At 35.4% G+C, this 21,490-nt stretch overlaps 1 protein-coding gene across 1 annotated transcript in view; it reads right to left on the bottom strand.

The window, feature by feature from the left end:
* The window catches only part of LINGO2 (leucine rich repeat and Ig domain containing 2), a 344,218-nt gene extending 324,488 nt beyond the window's left edge, over positions 1–19,730 (bottom strand). The window contains exon 1 of the mRNA XM_053571057.1: positions 19,715–19,730. The gene's annotated coding sequence lies outside the window, so the exon portion shown is untranslated. The remainder of the gene's footprint in view (positions 1–19,714) is intronic.
* Positions 19,731–21,490: the final 1,760 nt, after the last annotated feature.

Below are 21,490 nucleotides of genomic sequence, written 5' to 3'. Positions count from 1 at the left end.
AAATAATTCACCAAAGTTCAGAACTGTAGTTTATACCTGGAGCATACCCTATGTCTATTAGCATCTTAAGACTGTTGCTCTTAAACAAAATATTTTCCTAAAATTAAAAGAGAATATTAATATAAGATCCTCAGAAGCATGGGCATGCTTTTCTCTGACCAGATATTAAGCAATCCATAAATTGTTATGATGCTATTCTTACAATTTAAGAACATAGTTCTTTTGATCTAGAGTCATTTCTCCCTTGCTCTCTGTTTGTGGGAAAGAATAAAATATGCCTAGGACTTCTATATTAGTTAATTGAAGAATAGAAAATAATTTTTCTTGTAGCTCCTAGTTTGTCTAGGCAATGTTTTAATAAAATAATTACCTTTGTATACATGCATTTATGAACGCCATTCCTCCCACTACGACATTGGTTTTAAATTGCTGAACATAGGTTAAAAAGACATTCTCATATTTATAGAAGGACAAATACTTTTAGAGTCTATACTATCCACCCTAAGGATGCCCAATGAAGGAAAACATACCTCTGCAAATAAATAAGAAGTGAGAAATTAGATATTTTTTATTTAACAATTGAGTGCAGGGAAAACTCTTAAAGAAATCGGTCTGGGTGAATATTTTATGAGGAGGACCCCCCGGGCAATTGAAGCAGCTTCAAAAATACACTACTGGGACCTGATCAAACTAAAAAGTTTCTGCACAGCCAAGAACACAAAAGTAAAGCAAGCAAATAGCCCTCAGAATGGGAGAAGATATTTGCAGGTTATGTCTCCGACAAAGGTTTAATCACCATAATCCACAGAGAACTCAAACGTATAAGCAAGAAAAGAACAAGTGATCCCATAGCAGGCTGGGCAAGGGACTTGAAGAGAAAATTCTCTGAAGAAGATAGGTGCACAGCCTACAGATATATGAAAATATGCTCATCATCTTTAATCATCAGAGAAATGCAAATCAAAACTACTTTGAGATATCATCTAACTCCAGTAAGATTAGCCTATATCACAAAATCCCAAGACCAGAGATGTTAGCATGGATGTGGAGAAAAGGGAACACTTCTACACTGCTGGTGGGAATGCAAATTAATACATTCCTTTTGGAAAGATGTTCGGAGAACACTTAGAGATCTAAAAATAGATCTGCCATTTGATCCTATAATTCCTCTACTAGGTATATACCCAGAAGACCAAAAATCACATCATAACAAAGATATTTGTATCCAGAGTGTTTATTTCAGCCCAATTCATAATTGCTAAGTCATGGAAAAAGCCCAAGTGCCCATCGATCCATGAATGGATTAATAAATTGTGGTATATGTACACCATGGAATATTATGCAGCCTTAAAGAAAGATGGAGACTTTACCTCTTTCATGTTTACATGGATGGAGCTGGAACATATTCTTCTTAGTAAAGTATCTGAAGAATGGAAGAAAAAGTATCCAATGTACTCAGCCCTACTATGAAACTAATTTGTGGCTTTCACATGAAAGCTATAACCCAGTTATAACCTAAGCATATGGGAAAGTGGGAAAGGGAGGGGAGGGAGGAGAAAGGTGGGCAGAGGGAGGGTGATTGGTGGGATTACACCTGTGGTGCATCTTACAAGGGTACATGTGAAACTTAGTAAATGTAGAATGTAAATGTCTTAACACAATAACTAAGAAAGTGTCAGGAAGGCTATGTTAACCAGTGTGATGAAAATGTGTCAAACGGTCTATGAAACCAGTATATGGTGCCCCATGATCGCATTAATGTACACAGCTATGATTTAATAAAATAAATAAATAAATAAATAAATAAAAAGAAAAAAAGTAAAAACCCTCAAATAGCCCTGGGCCCAGGACAGCTATATGGCAGGTCACTGAAAAACCGCGTAAGAAAATGTCAAGCTACCAGTCAGAAGAAGGAGAACGCTTGCTTGAGTTCTGCTGTGCATGCTGTACCCATTTTGCTCTGCTGTTTACCATTTCATCTAATTAACCACTTTTCTATCAGAGGTGGTAGGACTGTTACTATGACTTTGGGCAACCAAGGGTGTGTAAGGTTCACAGAAAGGAGAAAATGCAAACAGCAAAACCAGGACTTAATCCCTTAGCAGTATCTTGACCTAAATTCCTTTATTCAGAGAGGAAGCATGAAGGAAGCCCTGAGATCTTCTGACACATTAGTCCAGCAAAAGCCAGATCCCAGGGCTAGAGCTAATTTCCTTAGTAAAGGTACCAGGCATAGCTATTATCCAGCTTCCTAGAGAGAAAAGGACAAAAGAGAGCTCCACTTTCCTCTAGACAGAAAGCCCCATCTAATGCCAAAGAGACCGAGTGGGGCCAGGCTCAAGCCAGGGGAAATAGTTAAGAGGCCATTATGTTATATCAATTCAGGAGCAGGGAGGATGGGGCATATATTTGAGAGCTAAAATGGAGTTATAATTATTAATTACTGCAGATGATGACATACAGAAACATATTTTTGAATATGTGTTATTATTATAATACCTCAATAACCTAAGCACACAAAATTAGTTCCAACCATAGGTATCAAAATAATGTTTCCTGGTGACAAAATTGTCTTTAACCATGGTGCCTATTACAAACCTCAATTGCATGATTCCAAGGCCCATTTAAAAATTTTTTTCAGAATATTAGGGGGTATACATGTTTTGTTACATACTTTGTTTTTGTACAAATTGAGCCAACATTATAATTGTGGCTATTTCTAGGAGTAAAGTTTTAAAAGTAACGAAGATCTACTTAGGAGTATGTGTTTTTTTCTTCTGAAAATTTAAGATATGTGACTCATGTTTGGGTTAAACTGAAACCAACATATATTTGATAGTATATTGTAATTATTTTCCACTGTGTTCACAAATAACTTGGAAATTTCCCCCATTTTAAATTAAGAGACCAACATATCATACATAATGTTATGTGAGCTGTGCGAAGTGAAGATTTTCTTTCATTTACCTTTTAAAATTGGATTTATCTACTAATTATTTCAAACCTTCCAAGACCAATTCACACACAATTTTAGTGGAGTGTGATTTCACTGTAGGCTCTTCTTATGAAGTCAAACTGGCTCGTAATATAAAATGTGGTTAGATTAGTTGTCCACAAGCAGTAAGAAGAGGCAGCAGAATAGCTTGCTCCCTCCTAAGCACTCCTTCTACTAACGCCTGACATGGGTTGTGTGCTTCTTTCTTCCAACCAACTTCAGAAACAAGATATCTCAGTTACTACCCATAGTAGTACCTGAAGGTGGGCCATCACAAAAGTAGCTTATGCCCTTGGACATACTCAAGTGTATTCAAAGCAGCTTTAATATGGTCTCTGTAACTAATTAAGCTAGATGCTTACAGATATTTAGCAGTGGAGTAAGCCTTTATTGATTTCCTGTCATTGTGAGTATCTTCATCTCCAGTACCTAAGTCATTCCTATTTCCAGTTCAGAATACTGGTCTTATTCACTCTGAATGCTGTTTTCTAAGTGATCAAACCTAATCACTTCACCCTCCCCATAGCTTTTAATCCCAGTCTCATAGATGTTCAGCTCACACACTTCTTTTGCTGGCCTCATCTTCCTTTATAAAACCTATTTTATTTCTCACTTCTTATTTCCTTTAAGTCTTAAACTCTCCTCTCCCCCAACCAAGTCACCCAGGGCCAAGTCACCCAGAATATCTCTCCTGCTAACATTAAGGCAAATTATCTCCTACAGCATTAACATACCAGGTAAACTATCCAAGTATATTCAATGTTCAATATTTATCATAAGACACCAAAAAAAGTTGAAAACTCAAGGGTATGCATTCAAGAAATATGAGGTAAAGTAAATATTGTATTAGGAGCTAATTGCAAGAAGTGAGAGATCAACCATTAATTTTTTTTCTATCATCATGTAATATGTGATCATCTTTAATTTATCCAAGCAAATAAAACAAGGTAGGGAATAGTCAAGCCTGCCACCTGCTCTCATTGTGTTCAGGGAGTTGAGTGGTACAAAATGAGAAAAGGGTGGCAGCATGTTGAATTGTCTGTGAAATCAAACACATTGGGTCTGGAATCCTGGCTCAATCCTCGAAGTGCCACTTTGAGCCTCAATTTTAAATTATACAAAATTAACATAATATTGCTTATCTCATAGAGCTTTCAAAAATTAAAGATAAAAGGTGCAACATACCTACTGCATGGCTATGAGAAAAAGAGGATTTTCCTATCTGAGAAATTCTAACATCTTCATATCATAAGCCTTATATTTGTGGATGTTTGAGGTGATAAGCTTGTTTAATTTTGGTCTTGCACATTTCTCACAGGGTTGTTCACCATTCTTTTTTAACGCACACAGAATGACAGTCACAATGCTATGCTCATGGTATACCATTTAGAGGTATTTCACAGGTATTTCTTCTTTGTCTTCACACGTTTATCCTTCTGTTACAATCTTCACACATCTTTATCTTTCATACAAACCTTTCCTTACAACCTCATTCTATGGATCTAGATCCACTTCCACCTGCTTCAAGGAGCTTTTCCTCCTTGCTTCATGGCTCAGTTACCTCACCTTCCTCAAAGTATCTACTATGTACATAACATGCCACTTGCCAATACCACCCCCTGAGTTTTGCTTCAAATATTTTAGTATATCTCCAAAAGGGGCCAGCATGGATTCAAAAATATGTCCAGCCACTCTAAAGTCTGCTCTCCCTTCCTTCTGATGGAAACAGTTTCTTTAGGGTAACAGTGATATTTTAGTTTGATACTACTACATCTTAGGGGTACTTATGCCATTGCATGGCATCTATGATTCTTCCAGAAACTACTTGGCTGAGTATCATATTATCCAGGGATCAAATGCATCCTCCAGGTCCCAAAGCGAGACAATATCACTGAGCTAGCATGGGATACAATGCCTCATCCCTTTTTGTTCTTTGGTATTAAAAGATAAAATCTTTGTGCCGAATATCTTTCAGATGTATGCCTATCTCAGCAATATCAATATCTTAAATAGTAATTTTAGTTTTATGTCATATTTCCTTCTTTCTCCTTAAAATTCTGATATGAATCAGTAATGAAAAGAGGTGCTATGTTGAGGGGAAAGTCCAAGCAGCTCATCACATTACTCTTCCCCTCTGATGATTAAGGGTTATTGGGTCAGGTTTATCTGTTGATTCTCTTCTTTCTGCAGACATATCTCATTTTATTTTGCTTTGCTTTCTTGCTGTTTGCAAATACTGAACAGTGTGCTCTCATTTCATGTTTCTATTTCACATGTTGGTAATTCACATAATATTTTCAACTATTTCTGTTATTATTATACCTATTATGGTGATCCAGGATCAGGGATCCTTGATATTATTATTGTAATTGTTTTGAGGGCACCATAAATTGTGTCCATATAAAATGATGAACTTAATCAATAAATGTTGTGGGTGTTCTTACTACTCTATCTACAAGCAATTTATCTCACATTCTCTCCTTGGGTCTCCCTATTTCCAGAGACACCACAATATTGAAGTTACCCCAGTAAATAATCCTACATGAGCCTGTAAGTATTCAAGTGAATACATCTCTCTAAACCAAAAGCTAGAAATGTAAGTTTAGTGCAGAAGACATGTCAAACACTGAGATTGCCTGAAATCTAAGCCTCTTTCACCAGTTAGCCAAGTTGCAAATGCAAAAGAACAGTTCTTAAAGGAAATGAAAAGTAATACTCGAGGGGAAACACAAATAATAAGAAAACTAAACCGCCTAATTGCTAATATGAAGAAAATTATAATGATCTGAATAGATCAAATCAGCCATAACATTCCCTTAAGCCAAAGTCTAATTCAGAGCAAGGGCCTAACTCTCTTCAATTCTATGAAGTCCAACAAATGAGGAAGCTACAGAAGAAGCTGTAGAGATTGGTTCATGAGTCTTAAGGCACCATCTCTGTAACATAAAAGTGCAAAGTGAAACAGCAAGTACTGATGTAGAAGCTGCAGCAAGTTATCCAGAAGATCTAGTTAAGATAATTGATTAAGGTGAATACATTAAAAAACATATTCTCAATTTAGACAGAATAGCCTTATATTGAAAGAAGATGCCATCTAGGTCTTTTATAGTTAGCCAGAAGAAGTTAAAGCCTGGCTTAAAAATCTTCAAAGGACAGGCTGAGTCTCTTGTTAGGGGTTAATTCAGCTGGTGACTTTAAGTTGAAACCAATGCTTCCACTTTACCATTTCTCAAGTCCTAGGGCCCTTAAGAGTTATGCTAAATCTACTCTGCCTGAACTCTATAACTGGAACAACAAAGCCTGAATGACAACATTTCTATTTTAGAATGATTTACTGAATATTTTAAGCCAACTGTTGAGACTTACTGCTCATGAAAAAGTTTGCTTTCAAAATTTTACTATTCATTAACAATGTACCCAGTCATTAATCTTAGTTCAGTCACCGAAGATACACTAGGAGAATAATGTTTATGTGCCTGGTAACACAACATCTTTTCTGCAGCCCATGGATCAAGAAATCATTTTGACTTTTGAGTCTTTTTATTTAAGAAATAAATTTTATATGATTATAGCCACCAAAGCAAAGCAAATTGAAAGCTTCTGGAAATGATTCACCCTTCTAGATGGCATGAAAAACATTCACAACTCATTGGAGGAGGTCAAAATGAGAACATTAATAGGAGTTTGGATGAAGTTGATTCCAATCCCCATGGATGACTTTAAGGGGTTCAAGAATTCACTGGAGAAAGTAACTACAGATGTGTTGGAAATAGTACAAGAACTAAGATAGCCTGAAGATGTAATTGAGTTGCTACAATCTCACGATCGAATTTTAGTGGATGAAGCGTTGCTTCCTATGTATGAACAAAGAAATTGGTCTCTTGAAATGGAATCTCTTTCTCTCAAAGATGCTACAAACATTGTTCAAATGACATGAAGGACTTAGAATATTAAATAAACTTAGCTGAGAAAGCAGCAGCAGGGTTTGAGAGGATTGATTTAAATTTTGAAAGAAATTCTATGGGTGAAATGCTAGCAAATAACATGGAATGCTACAAGGAAGTCAATAAAGGGAGAGTCAGCTAATGTGCAAACTTCGCTGTATTATTTTAAGTAATTGTCACAGCCACCCCAAGCTTCAGAAACCACCACTTGAATTAGTCAATAGCCATCAACACTGAGGTACCAGCCTCTGCCAGCAAAAAGATAATGTCTTGTTCCAGGCTCAGAGGATCACTAGGACTTTTCATCAATAAAGAATTTTTAAATTAAAATATATACTTTTTCAAGATATAATGTTACCGTACACTTAATAAACTACAGTATTATGTAAACATGAATTTTATATTCACTTGGAAATTAAAAACTGTTTGCGAGTTGCTTTGCTGAGATACTTGCTTTCTTATGGTGGTTTGGAACCAACCATGCGATATCACCCAGGCACGTCTTGTGTTGTGTTTTCCCAGGAGGCCCCTAGGTCCTTCATGACTGTAAACTCTGGCATCTTCCAACAAAAAGCCTCAGGTTTTTCAGAAACAATCTTCTATAAGGATCTAGGTATAGTCTTAGAACACACTTATTTATTGTGTTCCTTTTAATTATTTATTTCTTCTTTTTTATAATTTAGTCTTTTATGTGTTTTTTTCTTATCTCTGCCTCTAGGTAGTGAGTTCTTTCAGGAAGTTCAAGGGAGTATAACAAGCCCCGAGAAGCAAAGCACAATGGTATGCATGGTCGATATTTATAAATATTTTCTGACTGATTTTTTGAGAGACTGTTAAATGGAGTAATAAATAGATTTCATAGTTATTGCAAGATGTGGATGAAAGGCAAAGAATGGATATTTGAAGATGAGTGACATAAAAGTAGAATGCAGAAAACTTTCATTTATTAATTCAGAAACCATTTGTTTTGGGGAGCTACTCACACTTTATTAGGCACTGTACTCCACTGTAAACGAGGCACACCAGCACCCACAAAGGAGCTCTCAATGTAATAAGGGAGTTAAATATGTTCAAAAGTACAATTATTGCCTTATGTACTATAACAAATACAAACTTAGGATAATGTGGGAATGTAAACATGCAAAGAATCCCAATAATATTAGAAGGCTGAAAATGTAAGTTCTTACAAATAAACACTGGGAACTACTAATGAAGTTATTTGGTCACCTAAAGGTCACCTTTGGGCGATTTCCCCACTTTCAAGTTTGTTCCAAGTACGTCTTTATTCTCTTTCAGCACCTACAGTTTGGGGTGGAGGTAAAACATTTGGAAGTTATTTGGACATCAGCATGATGTGAATGTGTATATCTGAAAGACTGGTAAGGATTTGGGACAAATGTCCTATGTGTGGAGTAGTAAATATGTAGGTTTCAGTGATGTGCTATAAATAATGAAATATCTGAGTTATTCTCCCTGCAGTGAGGCGGGTAAATGTGACGTGGCCAGGCCAGTGCCTAGTTTACTTCAGTGCCTTTTCCATCAGACAACTAAAAAATATATAAATTCTCTTAAAAGCCATTTGGTCACTGCCTGATTCTTCTCCAGCATAGTCAGAACTTGAATTGACTTGGATCAGAATATTAATACCCAGTGATTATTTTCTCATGTAACAATAACCCAACACTTACTTTTTCTCATTACGAACAGTGACGGGAAAAAATATATTCATTATAATTACTTATGTTACTCCTTTTTAAGAATTTCATTCAAATATAAGAAAATTTAGTCTGAGCTATAAACTCTGAAAAGCAGCTGCTGTAATTCCTTTTCAAACATGAGGAAAGTTACTGAAAGACGTAAGGTGGATGAGAAGGTATATGCAGACATGGGGAAACTTGCAGATCTCGCAGACATGCTATAAATGTCATCCTTACCATCAGGAAGATAGCTTTATTTAAAACAAATTAATAAAACATGTAATTTGGGAATACTGGCAAGGAAGCTTCTGCCAATGTTTTAATGTAATATTCAAATTTGAATTTTCAGTGCATATCCTTTTTTAACCATTAAAGGCCTCAACTGACGATTAAAACATTTCCACTGTAATACATTCATTTGCATATTTGTTATTTTATCAATTCATTAATTTACTTACTAGTAACTACATATGAAGAAGGAACTACTACCCTGTTTTCCTGAAAATAAGACATCCTCCGAAAATAAGACCTACTCACAGGAAAGACAAGACGTCCCCTGAAAATAAGACCTAGAGCGTCTTTGGGAGCACACCTTAAAATAAGACACTGTCTTATTTTCGGGGCAACAGGGTAGGTACTTTTTTATTCACGAAATTATCAACATGTAACATTTGTCTCAACCTCTGTTTTAGAAACAAAAACTACTACAAAGGGAGAAAGAAAAAAAACAGTGCCTGACTTGAAAATGTTTATAGTTTTGGTGGGGAAGAGAATAAGAGACATATACAGCCATTAATACAAGGGGCAGTGACATCACAAAGACACTTGGTTACTGACTGAATCACACTAAATTGCACTATGCTAAGGCTAATGTGACAGATATTGACATATATTTCTACGGAATATGGTCTATATGATTCTTAGTTATGAAAGACTTGCTCCTAGCCTAAAATTGTACATGCTTTCTTGGTATATTCAAACACTAGTTTACTGGGTTCTGCAGGAGGAAATCCTTCCTTAAACCCATAATTGTTTCCAAACACAAAACAAGATTCCATGTGGTAAAAGCAATCTGAATTTGCTAATGATCTTCATAACACAAACATTTGGGGGAACTTCAATGTCCAGTCATGGAGTTCTGTTTAAATTATACCCCTGACTAAATCTCACAAAGCATACCAGACGCAGAGGCCAGATGCAGACTCACCTGGGTGGAATTTGATTAGACCTGGCAAGTAGAAAGATACTTCATACAATTACTTTCTGAGTAATTAGAGACCACAGTTGGAAACAGTTAAGTCATTTCCTCGATACAAATCCTTCAGTATTAAATGCACCTACTTGACTAGCATGAATTATGTGGCACATCTCACAAGGGTGAGGCAACTGTAAATCACAAGTGAATGATATACAAAATTTAGGAGAAATGAGATCAAACTGTAGTTTACCATCTCTTTCAGGCAGTTTTTTTTTTTTTTTTTGGAATGTCTCCAAATCATGTATTTCAGAAGGTTCTGGCTTGATTAAGAATTCTATTTGATGAAAGATCAGATGGTGAAAAACACTACCCTTTCAGCTTGTGAAACATGTTTTCATTCTGCTGCAAGTTCACAGCAGGAAAAACCATTATTTTTCAAATAAAAAGCATTATAAGTTAGCTTAGATCCTCTACTACACTATAATAACTGTGCTCTTTTGGCTTACAACAGATATGATTTGATAATCACATTTGCATCAACTGTGTCCTAAAGATTTTCAAGACTGGGTGGAAGACTTTATGTTAGGTATGGATTTAAGAAGTAGGAAAAGACGGGATCCTGGGCTAGGAAATTCTTTGATGCCACTTTAGGAGCTTCAGATTTGCTTGTAACCACCTCTGAAAATCTATATACAATGATTTTACTTTTACTTCTTGCATAACCATAATGATATATGTATCATTTTCAACATTTATTATCTAAATGCCAGGAACTGACAAAATGTACTCACTTACACTTTAATTACTACACGTGGATTGTTTTCTGTAATATTTTTACTATCTTTTCCTACTTGAGTTGCAGAAATAAGAAGGCTATATGGCAGAGAAGAGGAAAGTTGAAATACAAGATCATAGGTACACTTAAGTCATAAAATAACAGAAACAAATTCTTTCACAGGCATATTTAATATTGTAGGGGGCTAGTGTTACATTTTCCTCAGGAATTTTTAGGTTAGAGGTCTAGACAGAGCTGCTCTATGTGTGATATTATGTTCAACACAAGGAGGAAATATTGTAGAGAGAATTCACTGATTTTTATAGTCTAGTTAAATTCCCATAAAGGCATTTAAACTCTGGAAATTTTCCTATCAGAATTAGTTTTCAATCTACTTAGACTTGTTCACATAAATACTATTATTTTGATGAGATCACATTTTTGAGTCATACTTGAACACCATATACATTATTTCTAGTGCTGGAGATAGAATTTTTGTTTTCAATCCTGATAATTTCCATTATATTTGCCAGCCCACAACATTTTTATGAGACTTGTTAGAACTTGTTCTTTTCTCCTGTCCCATATTGGCATTTCAGCTAAATAAAGGCAAAGAGGGCTGCAAGGTTTCCTTTTTAGTCTTCAGAATTAATAAAGAATGATGTGATGTTAGTCCTGGTATAACTGAGAAGTAAAGGCATATGTGCATGTATACAGGCCAGCTCTGTGAAATACAAATATTCCGTGAGCACCAAGATGAGTAAGAACTGGCCCCTCCCCATTGAACACACATTCTAGTTGATAAGCAGATGTTGAAATATGTTCAGAGGCCAAAAGGGGCAAATATGAGTCAGATTTACATGGCAAGGGAGGAAAAACGCTACAGAATAGCAAAGAGGCAAATGAGAAGGTGCATATCTAGGAAATATGAATCTCCAGAGATAAAGAGAAGTTTAATCATGAACTTCCCAGGATATGCTACAGCATAGTGCTTATTTATCCTTAAGGGTTTGGGGACGACATACGGAAAATTGCCTTGGGTGTAGGTTTTGAATTGATGGGAGACAAAAATTAAGTCAGGGAGATTTATTAAAAGATTACTCCAGAAAGTTGGGCATGGTGGAGCATGCCTATAATTCCAGCCACTCAGAAGGCTCAGGTGGGAGGAATGCTTGAGCCCAGGAGTTTAAGATTGAGCTCTGATGATTTAAATACAGGAAGCCTGAAGAAAAAAATCTTAGCATGCTCACAGGCTGAGGAGGAGAGGGAGAAAGAGGAAGAATGACTTTGGTGTTGGGGTGGGAAGGGAGAGAGGATAAGAATGTGGGAAGAGAGGAAAGAAGAAGAGACAGAAGGAGAAAAGAGAATGAGAGTGCATTTGACGGAGGCTTACATTCTTAACACCAAAGCTGTAATCTGTTGTATTACAAAAGATAACTCAAAACCATTCACTTTCCCCTGATTACCAACAATCTTCTAATTATTCCAAGAAAGTGGGCCTGTGTGCCAGGCAAACCTAAACTCTTTCTCTGAGTCCTTTCTCAGTAACAGTCTTTATCATAAATTAACATTCCAGCAAAATGGATTTGGCTACAAAACCTTTTGTGGATGGAACATTTAGCTCCAAACCAGTGTTCCATCAAACATATGTTGGAAAATAATCCACTAAATTACTCTAGTACTTTCTTTAAAGGGAAAGAAATCCTATTGAGACAAATAACAAAATACTATTCAAATGGTTTTTAACTTGGCCTTTTCAGCAAATATTCAATAAATCACAGGTATATAACTATACATATAAAATTATGTCAAGGATTGTATGTGAAGTGTGTGAACGTAAGTGTTCTGCTCTGTGATGAAAGGAGAAACTAGCAAACATTCGTTATGAATCAGGGCCTATCATAGCACTAGTAGCAACGAACCCTTGCAAAAAAGAACCACCATGGACTCTAACTTTTAAGGTATTTTTAAATTCATAAAAAAGGGAAAACACACATGCCACAAGAAGTAAATTATACAATATCATAAGAAGTAAATTATACAATATAATAAAAAGTCATTATATAATAGAGCAAATTTCACAAGTGTACTTGCATAGACATTGAATTATTACTTTTAGGACATGAAAAAGAGATTAATATAATGAAAAAACTCAGGTTTTATAAAGAGGAGGTCTTGGGAGAAAAACTTCTGAAAAATATTAGCAGAACAAGCCTGGGTAAAGGACTCACCTTTGTCTGAGCATCTTCCTCTCAAATGCGCATATAACTATGCCTATACTGCAGAGTACACACTCTCTTGCAAAAAAGATCTGCATTGAGCCTGATATTTAATTTAGAGTGGTTATAATTATTATTTTATAGCTATTGTCATGTTGGAGTTAATAGACAGAAACATGATATATTCAGGTATTGGTTATTCTTCCTTACCTATTCCTGCAGAAGAGACTTTGTAAAGATTATCTCTAGCAGTATCTTAATTTCATGCTAAACCTTATCGCCCAAATGAATAAATCCTTTCTAATGAAATGTTCCATTGCTCACTTGGGGATTTTCTAATCACTCCATTCAAATCCTCTTGCTCACATTTTATCACACTGTTAGTCCCTGGCATGATTTTGCTCGGCTTTCCATTCAACTCCATAGTCTTTCACTGTGGTGCTACCTTCCAACCACCATGCATTCCTGAGTCCTTTTTCTTCTTCACATTCTGCTCCCTCAGCTCCTGACTGAGGGCAGCAGCAAGCTGCTGCGGGAAGATGAGCTGCTTTCCAGTCCTGGCTTGTTTCGGATGCCCACTTTTCCAAATCTTGACATCCCATCATTCAGCACTGCTTAGTTCACTTCCCCTCTCACTACACTTTTCTAGTCCACACTCCCTTCCCTTACATCTCTGCTGATGGTCTAGATTCTATCTTCTCTGAGAGACTGAACCCACCCCAAACCAACAGTCTACAAGCACTGGCCATTAACTCTTAAAAGCACTTCTGATTTGTTCCTATTTTTCTAATATGGTTTTGGATAGCATGTTTTGAATTATGACAGTTATTTTTTAAATTTTATTTTACGAAGTTAAATATAGTTTTAATTCTAACTTTTCAACATTAATGATAGTCTTTTAAATAAAATACATGTGATGAGAAAAGGTTACAGGGATAATTATAGATACTGCTTGATTAATGCCAGAGACAGTCTCTATATTTCCAAATTAGGGAATTATGTTGACAGATCAGGATGATTTGTTTGCTACTCTAAGGTACATGTTATTATTTCATTTAGTGGCTTTCAATGTATTTCATTGATTCCAAAGTCTGTAGTTTGGTGAGGAAAACAATTCTTGTAATCTTTGGTTGTTAAGAAAATGGTGTTTACCTCAATATCAAAGCCTCCAGAATGGCCACAATAGAAATTTTAATAGATTGTTAAAAAGAGCATTATCTCAACATCACAATACTAACTGTAACTCACAGACTTCCATTGTCCTAAGAAGGAAATTTTTGATAGAAATAGATTAGGCTCGAACAGGGAATCAGGAATAAATCCACACATCTGTAGTGAACTGATCATTGACAAAGGTGCCGAGAACATACAGTAGTGAAAGGCCAGTCTGCTTAATAAACGGGGCTGGGAAAACTAAATGTCCATATGCAGAGAATGAAAGTAGACCCTTATTTCTCACCATATATCAAAATCAAATCAAAATGGATTAAAAACTTAACTCCTGAAGTCCTGAAACCACAAAACCACAAAAAGGAAACCTTGGGGAAATGCCTCAGGACATTGGTCTGGGCAAGGACTTTTTTAGTAATATCCTCACAGCACAGGCGACCAAAGAAAAACTGGACAAATGGGATCACAGCAAGCTAAAACTAAAGTGAGCATGGTTAAAGTATACAAACATGTAGCTTGATAGATAGAATGAACAATATTTGATAATATAACAAATTGTCCACAATCAACAATAAGTTTGGGTGTAAGTTAAAATAAAGAGGAATTGGAATGTTCCTAACACAAAGAAATAATGAATGCCTGAGGTGGTGGATACTTCAATTACCCTGATTTAATTAATTCCACATTGGATGCCTGTATCAAAACATCACGTGTACCCTATAAAGATATACAACTATTATGTACCCTTAATAATTTTTAAAAAGAAAGAAATAGATTTGACCAAGATTTCCTCAGACAGCCTGAAGAAGAAAAATGCTTATTTATTTATTTTTTTTTTATAAACTCTATTTTTTTTTTTTTTTTATTGTTGGGGATTCATTGAGGGTACAATAAGCCAGGTTACACTGATTGCAATTGTTAGGTAGAGTCCCTCAGAAAAATGCTTATTAAAATGAACTAATACCACAACAACTAGCACTTACTGAGTGCTTATGAGGCATCAGGCATTCTGCTAAGTGCTTTCCTTAAATTATCTCATGTAATTTTTAGAACAGGGTAAGATGCTCTGACATTTGGCTTTAAACAAATGAACTTCTACAGAGACCTGCTACATACGTAGAGTTTCCATCATCCTGCTTATGATGACTTATTTATAACGTATCGACACTCTGCTGAGTGTTTCATGTCAATGATCTCATTTAATCCTCACAATTACAATCTAGGCCACTCACAGTCACAAATACTAGGCCACTACTAGCATCTCCATATTATTGGCTGGGAACTAATCATTATGATGATCACATAATTTGTGTTAGTGCTTAGATTCAAACACAGACCTCATTAAAGCCAATACCTATGCACTTGATAGTTTTTGTCAATCACAATTTGCTACAAACTGTCTCCTCAAAAAAAGGAAAGCAAAGTTCTCTGTGATGGCAGCATTCTAGTAAATTCTATGCAGAGTAATGTATATACCCAACGACTAGAAAAGGGCAAACCTTTTTCTCAAGCATTTCAGACATGTAAAAAGTAAAAACTTAAAGTTGGTGAAAGCTTGCAGAAGACAACCATACTTTATTCATAAAGACAACATGTAATAAATATTTTTCTTTTTATCTTTTTTTGGGTTAAATCCTCCATATCATCATATATGACATGGGTACTATTCTATGACATGGTGGTAAACAATGGCAGTATTGATAACGATGAGAGGAAAAGACAATTTTTAGCTAACAATGAAAAGGTAAACCAAAACTAACTGGTCCTATCAACAAGACAGAGGTTTGCCTCCTACTGTTAAAGATAAATACTTATTCATTCAGCCGATCATCAAGCATATTTATTGAGTATGTATGGGGCTCTGGAGTTAGGTCTTTAAAAAGAAAAACAAAGATCATGGCCTCAAGAATAATACACTACAGCGACTAATAACTCTATCTACCTTTCCCTAGTCTGTATATTTAGAAAGAAATTCTTAGATTGTTTCTCAGACTGTAGATTACTTCTCTGAAAATAGATGATTAGTCACATAAAATAGACTGACTCTTGTGTCTACTGGGGATGGAGCCTTACAACAATGAAAACGTCCAATAAAATAACTAGAGTGAAAACGATGCTGTGAGTTAGGAGATTTCTCTACCAGAGGTGTTAATGTGCTCTGGCTCATTAAAGGACTGTATCAAAGAAAGCTGAGCGCGAGTTCCCATTTTTACATTTTGCATCTTCTTCAGGCTCCCTTCCCTGGTTATTCTCCGCAGCCTTACAGTGTTCCCGATTATTTTGCCCACATGTGCATTGTAATGGTAGGATGTGATACTTTCAGCAGAATTACTTAATTAGGTTTAAGTAAGCCGTCCATGCCAAGTAGGTTAGGTTTGCTTCCTCACCATAAAAATGTGCCTGCGATGCATGCCGCGCTCCTGGGGAGGAAACAGTGATTGATGTGATGATAAAACGATGAAAGGAAGGATAAAGCCTGAGAGGGAAAGAAGTCTCAAAAGAGAAATAAAGTAGGGTAGCAGCTGCCCTCATCTTAATTGAAGTATAAATTTCAGGAACAGGATTTGAGCTACAATTTCCAGCACACACCGAGAGAGACTTTAGTGTGTGTATGTGCGTGTGCATGAGTGTGATGAAAACACTTCCGTTCAATTCTTTTCATCTTTTGGATGAAAGGTTTTTAACTTGTTTTGTAAAAAGAAAATCCTTGCCTATGTACAAGTGTACTGATCATAACTGGAAGACGTTACTTTAGTCAGCCTTAAGCGGGGGATAGCAGAATCCACGGCGGGCAGAAACTGTTCAGGTACTTGGTGAGGGAGAAGCCAAGACACCCCAAAACAGTTCTGCATTTGTGGCTCTGGATGCTTTTAACTTATCTTTCTCTCTGTACATACTTTCCCTGTTCCCATGCCACCCTTTGCCAGAATCATTTTTAAAAATATATAGATGTCACCTTTGTATTTATATTCACCATAGCTGTGTATGCAAAACACGCCAATCCAGCCACTACCTATGCGTCCTGCCTCTTCTTAGGTCTCTCCGGATAACCCGGGATCAATTTCTCCAATCTTCAAGCATAACACTTACTTTCCACCATCGTGACTTTGTCAGACTGTATTCCTAGTCTCTAAAACCTTCATACTGATTTCCCATCAATTAAAATTCTCTCCAAACACATTATTAGAGTTTTAAATTCATTTGTCTTGGAACGAGCTGTTCACATATGTCAGGGTTTTATTTGTTAGGTTTTATTTTCCCCTGTAGGTGTGAACTACTTGAGGACATGGTAGGGAAGAGTCTCTACTTTGTTTTTTGGCCACACACTGTTTTACATGTGTTAGGCACTTAAAAAAAAAATGTTGAGAGAATAAATTTGCAGCCAGAAAATATTTAAGATTCATATGAGACTTTTCACGATGGAATCAGCTACCTCACTAAATTCTAAAGATTTTACTTCAGAAGACCTCAGATTACTAAGCATTGCATAGATGAGAATGTCCATTGCTCTTTGCAGAAAGTGAGGGATATATTATGGACACAGGTGCTATTTAAATGTTTTTCTTCAACTAACTTAGAGATAGTATATCCCATTACATGGGCATACTATTATCAGAAAGGCTTTGGAAAATCTTACCTTTTATATCCTATCTTTATAGCTTAATATTGCTTCTGTGTATGAGCATATAGTAACATGACCCTGAGCTAGGCAAACCTTTACTTTAAAAATGCTTTAAGAAAGAAAAACTGCTTCTAAGCTTAGGAACAATACAAAATTTATGGCTTTGTTATGAACTTCTGAGGAACAGAATTGGGAAGCCTTGACACTCTTTTTACTTTACAGAGAAGCTAGCATACATCACCGTTAAAAAGGCAACTGCTATTCATACAACAGAGAACAAAAATGTATTTAAAACGAATATAAACCTAAAACTACAATGCATTAATTTTCTGTTCACTTTAGAAGAGTAAACTTTTACTTGTAAAACCACATGAATTCACTGTCATGTTTTTTATGTTCCAGAGCACAATTCTAAATCATATGCTTTTATATGGAACAGTGGAATGAATGATCTTTGTACATCCTATTTATAAGATCCACTTCAAAGAACTGTGTGAAGAGAAGTTATGTTTCTTTATAATACCTATACCAAATTACTTTATACACTTTCCTCATATTGATGACTTATATGATTCAGAAAGAAAATATTCTAAAGAATGAAAATACATGTCTCACAAATAGAAGTATGTTCTTTGTGACAAGATAATTGCTAATTGTATTATTAGATAATTGTTCACCTTCAAAATAAACTATTTGAATTTATACTCTCCTGATACCATCTTATATACAAATATGGCACTAGGGAAATAAACTAGAATGTTTATTAAACTTTAAAAATCAATTATTTTCAAATACTTTAGAAGTCCTCATTTCTATGCAAATATTAGGATAGGATATTAGGATCCATGGCTGAGTTCTATTCAAAGGTGTCCCAGAGATTGCATATAAAGTTGCCATACATAGGTAAAATGGGAAATTGTGGCTAAATGTTCCTTTATTTATAACACATTCATTACAAAATTATACAAAATATTGCCCATGTGTTGCAACCTCTTTGTACAATTGTGTATGGACTGTTTTGTAAATAAAGGAATATTTAGTGACAATTTCCCATTTTCCCTATGTATGGTGAATGTATAGGTAACCTTTGGGACACGGTTGTAGTTTATTTTAACCTTTTGGACAGCGTTGTAGTTTATTTTCAGAAAGTAAGAAATCTGTAAGCTTAAAGAGATCAAGCATTAGTGAAATAGAACAATTTCCCTGCATTGATTTCTAAATTAATAAATTTTTCTTTATATTTTTCTCTGTTTCTACTCTTGAATTTTAAAAAATCTTGCTTTGTGATGCATAAAACTCAACAAAGTTCTTAAAGTTCTGATGGTCTTAAAGTCATAGCAAAAGAATAACTTGTGTTTTCCTCAGGTAATTGTTGGTAAGTTTAAATTATATTTTAAGGAAGGAAAGTTAAAAATGATAAGAAGATCTGAACAAAATATGGATAAAAGTTGAAAAGAGTTTTCAGCATTAAATAGAAAAGGGATCTAAAAGAGTACTGTAATGAAATTGTAATAGTTAAATTCTCAAAGCTGCAAGAATAATAACATCATTGTATCACCAATTCAAATAATACTTGAAGAGAACTTAGAATGATAAATATTTTCAAGGAAATAAAAGGCAGAATAACATTATAATCTTCTTAATGAGAGTAACTGAAGCATATTTATAAGATCGCATGCCATAAACTTGCATTCACATTTCCACATAGTATAAAACATAAATACTTAAAAGGCAACGTTTTCTCTATTGCACCTTCAAAAGTACAACTGTTTATGCCATTGGAGTTCAGAGCAATTATTCAAAGAGAAAATCTGTCTAGCTTGCAATTTTTGACCATTGCATTAAACTAGCATCTGTAGTATACTTGCATCAGCTTTATGTGCATCTTAAAATAGCTCCACCTTTTTATTGAGAAAAAAGGGACTTAATTATTACTATACATAGTATATCTTCTCCTCAATCCATTCTTCCACAAGTGCCTTGGAGGACTTAAAAAACAAATAGAAAAGCTATACATTATTCAGTTCATCTTGGCAGCATACTAACGCCTTTAGAACAAGTGATAAATGATCAGGTGTGTCTCTTAAACCTTACCTGGTTTGCTCTTTTTAAAAATCCAACCTTTGCCGTCTACCATGCAAAGCTCTTGGCCACTGAGTGAAATCCAAACTGGGTAGTTGATCATGATAATTCCAACATGTCATGGGCAGCAGCATCTCTCAGAGTCCCACAAGCCAACTGCTGGAAACGAGCCTGAAACAAACAAGATATTTCTTCATTTTAATTAAAAAATAGTGAACCATGATCTAGGTCCAGGAAGCATCACAGCTTAATCAATAAGGGAATCAGAAAGGAGTGTGTGAGGGGCTACAAATGCCTCTCAAGATGCTCATAACCATAAAAACTGTGAGCTACAGAAGGTGTTTCTGCAGAGTGCCTGCTCCTCTTCATGTTATTATTGATCTACCTAAGCTATCAGTATTAAAAATCATATTGATATGGAAATTTACACATGAGTAAATATGGTGTTTAAACTTATAGGTGTGGTTAATATCCATTTGCCCAGAAAAACCTTGTGTATAAAATATACCGTTTTTCCTCCTTCATGTAGGTGACCACTTAGGATAAGGGTACTCTGAGTCTTTTCCTTACTCTGCCCATAATATTATCTGGGTAACTGGGCAATGAAACAAAAGGTGCATCTTACAAGGGTACAAGTGAAACTCAGTAAATGTAGAATATAAATGTCTTAACACAATAACTAAGAAAATGCCAGGAAGGCTATGTTAACCAGTGTGATGAAAATGTGTCAAACGGTCTATAAAACCAGTGTATGGTGCCCCATGATTACATTAATGTACACAGCTATGATTTAATAAAAAAAAACAAACCAAAAAACTAAAACACAGGAGGGGAGGGAGGAGAATGGGTAGAGGGAGGGTAATTGGTGGGACCACACCTATGGTGCATCAAGGGCACATGTGAGATTTACTGGGTGTAGACTATAAATGCCTTAACACAAGAACTAAGAAAATGCTGTGAAGGCTACATTAACCAGTTTGATGAAAATATTTCAAATTGTGTATAAAACCAGCACATTGTACCCCATGATTGCATTAATGTATACAGCTATGATTTAATAAAGAACAAAACAGAAAAAGAAAACAAAATGTAAGAATATTTTGATATTTCAATTATTACTAAAAATACTCTAAGAAATTAAGTGGCTTTTACTTAAATCAATATGGTTTCCAAAGAGTTTAATTTTCTTCTAATTTCTCATTTAATGATATTTTGTGAGCCCCTGCTGCTCATGGGATGAGTAGCATGAACACTTTTTTTGGAGAAACTTTTATTATTTAAAAATGAATTCTGAATGAACATGTTTTATTATATGTAAATGATTCCTCAATAGCCTCAATTTAGATGCTTTAAAGTGAATTTCTGACAGTGTTCAAAGAAGTGCCAGAGAGGAACATGGTACCTAGAAGCTATCAAAAAAATACTGCTATCCATGAGTTTAAACAAAACAAGACAAAATAAAATCTGAAAAAAGAAAGAAGAAATTCAAACATGTACAAACCTCTTATTCTGGTTTCTTGGTCTGGCATTAAAAGCTTTGTGATTGAATTTTGGTATTCTTTGCCTTTCCTTATGCACCCTGCTACTACCCTTTTAGTTTATCTTATTGCTTTGAAGAAAGCTTTCCAAAGGATCCCCTTAGCACTTAAACACTCATTTTACAGGCGATTGATTTGTGCTTGTTGACATGTTGCTCTTTGAACATTATCTCAGGGAAACATTTCATCTTCCCCATGGAAGCATGTTGCAGACCCCTCTGGGTAGCCCACAGGACTGGAAGAGCACTCA

This window comes from Nycticebus coucang, chromosome 2 (assembly GCF_027406575.1).
Source record: "Nycticebus coucang isolate mNycCou1 chromosome 2, mNycCou1.pri, whole genome shotgun sequence".
NCBI lineage: Eukaryota > Metazoa > Chordata > Mammalia > Primates > Lorisidae > Nycticebus > Nycticebus coucang.
This window is presented reverse-complemented; position numbering and strand designations above follow the sequence as displayed.